This window comes from Chenopodium album, chromosome 1 (genome assembly GCF_948465745.1).
Source record: "Chenopodium album chromosome 1, dcCheAlbu1.1, whole genome shotgun sequence".
In the NCBI taxonomy this organism is placed as follows: domain Eukaryota; kingdom Viridiplantae; phylum Streptophyta; class Magnoliopsida; order Caryophyllales; family Amaranthaceae; genus Chenopodium; species Chenopodium album.
The window spans coordinates 12,785,527-12,788,225 of record NC_137834.1 but is presented as its reverse complement, the minus strand read 5'-3'; the positions used below and the strand labels follow the sequence as shown (position 1 = coordinate 12,788,225).

Below are 2,699 nucleotides of genomic sequence, written 5' to 3'. Positions count from 1 at the left end.
AGAGAGAAACACTATTAGTCTTCATTGGTGGAGAGAGAAAGTGTGGTTTTCTTCATTAATGAACTTGGATTTTGAAGAAGGAGTTTGTTCAATCCTTTGTAGACCTTTATCTTCAATTAATGAGCAATTTCTTACTCTTTCTCTTTACCTTTGTTTTTTATTTTGCTTATTTGCTTTGATTTTTCTTCTTTTCTTATTAATCATGTTGATGCTTATTAATTTGATGATTGATATTGTTTTCAATATGATTTATGAGTAGTTACCTAGCCAAGGGTGTGGGGATGGTGTAGTTGCTAATTGTTCATGCTTATAATGTTGGGGTATTGTTAATGGTGATTAAAGTCTTTGCATGCTTGATATTCTTTGATCTTCTTGCAAGTGCACATTGTTAGTTGATTAAAGGTGAGTCTTTGCTAACAAGTAACGGAAGTTGACTTAGTTGAGATTCATTACTATCGATAGTTCTTTGATTGCACCTTCTAATATATGGTTCTAGTGTGGAAACATAGAGGCTATGTTAGGAGAAACCGATTAACCCCGGAAGGCAGTTAGATTGGGCTTTACTTCGATATTCATGCATGTTTAGTTTACCATTGATTTGCTACTTTGTTATTGCATGATCAAGCGGCATCTACGTCTACCCATTTCCCTTGGTGCTTAGTTATATTAATTTTAATCCATCTCGTTCTTTGTTTAATCTCTTAGTTATTCACACTTCTTGTTCCGAGATAGCTTAGACTCTAGGTAATGAATGCGGTGTTTATGCATTTCTCCCTATGGTTCGATCCCTCTACTTGCCCTATATTTGTAATAGGTTGAGTCGAGTGTTATAAATTGTATTTGATTTAGGTGTAGTTGTTTGACGACGCAATTATTCCTCTGTCAAATTGGCGCCGTTGCCGGGGAGACGGCTTCCATTGCTATTTCATTGCTTGTTTGAGACTATCTCATCTTTTATTTGTTAGTGTTTGCTACTTTTGTTACTTGTCAGTGCTTACGTTCTTCTTAGCTTTGTTGTATGAACAGAGGACGAACCCGCTCAAGATCTTTGATTCCCATCGATCTAGAGCTAGAGAGGTCTTTGTCCCTACTTCAAAGAGAAGCAAGAGCAAGGAGTAGAAATTCCCACACTCCAACGAGAAAAGTAAGAGAATTAGAAGATACTCCACCCTCTTCACCCTCAAGTGAAGAATTAGATAGCCCTAAGTCATCTTCGAGTTCGGAAATCAACCCTTTCTCAACCTATAAGTTCGATAGTGAAGAAGGTTCTAAAATGGGAGAGAATACGCCTTTGAGTCGTCTTGGGGCCCCCGAAGCTTTTAGAGCGCAAAGTGGGATCCTAACTCCTACTACTCAAGCCAACAATTTCGAGATCAAGCCTAATATGATTTTTTTGATTGAGAGGAAACAATTCTCGGGGGGAAAGTTTGAGAGTCCTCATGAGCACCTAAAAGAGTTTGAGAAATATTGTGACACAATAAAGGCCAATGGAGTGACTCAAGAATATATTCGCCTCAAAATGTTTCCATTTTCGCTAATTGGGAGAGGTCTAGAATGGCTAGAGAAGGAGGTGCCCCCTAATTCTCTCACAACATGGGACCAAGTGACTACGGCTTTCTTGAGGAGGTTTTATAACCTTAGGAAGACCGCCGAGGCTCGGTCTTTGATTCAAGGTTTTCGCCAAAAGAGTGGTGAGTCTCTAAGTGCGGCATGGGAACGATACAAAGAGCTTCAACGTCAATGCCCACACCAGGGGATACCTAAGTATCAACTCATTCACACTTTCTATGGAGGTCTCACACCTCAAGGAAGAACAAGCCTAGACGCCGCGGCCGGCGGTCCAATCATGAACAAAGGAGAGCATGAAGTGGAGTGTATTATAGAGGAGGCCGCAAAGCACTATGATGATTGGTACGAAGGAGAAAGGGATGCTACTTCTAGTAAGGGTGTTTATGCATTGGAGCAAGCTAACGCAATCAACAACCTTTCTACCCAAATCTCCAAAATGACCAAGCAAATGGATGAATTGATGAAAGAAAGGTCCAACCCTCATGGTAATACCTCACCTTCAACCAAGGGAGGCAATGGTATGGATACTTCCTCCTCCTCTTCTTACAATACGATGCCCCAAGGATGCATGTTTTGCTCTAATTGTGAAACCTATGATCATGATACCTCTCATTGTGTATATGCTTGTGAAGTTCAACCCCCTTCCCATGAACATGATGATAATATGGAAAATGTCAATGCTATGAATTTTGCTCCTAGAATGGGAAATGTAGGGAACTTGAGGCCAAACTCCAATCAAATGGGGAATTGGAATCAAGGTGGAAACCGTGGCTGGAACCAAAGTGGTGGTGGTTATGATAACCAATACGATGGTGGGGGAGGCCCTTCAAATTTCAATGGAAGAGTCTACTCTAACCAAAGGGGGTATGGTAATCAAAACCAACAACCTAATTCCCGATACCATGACCATCAAAATCAAAATTTTGGTGACCAAGGTAACATGGGAAATAATCAACAAAGTAATGTTCCTAACCAAGGCACCGGAGGCAATAGAGGCCAATTTGTTTCTAACTATGCCCAAACTAATAGGCCTCCGGGTTTCCATTAACCCCAACTTCCTCCACCTCAACAACCTCTTCAACTTGAAGCCCCTCCAATTGATCCCGTGATGGCTAAATTAGATGCTCTTT

General features: G+C 40.7%; 1 non-coding gene across 1 annotated transcript; it reads right to left on the bottom strand.

Annotated features, from left to right (window-relative positions):
• Window positions 1-1,652: 1,652 nt before the first annotated feature.
• LOC145566111 (small nucleolar RNA R71) lies at window positions 1,653-1,758 on the bottom strand. Its single transcript, XR_014095361.1, has one exon. It is a non-coding gene; the product is annotated as a small nucleolar RNA R71 (small nucleolar RNA).
• Between the last annotated feature and the right edge of the window lie 941 nt (window positions 1,759-2,699).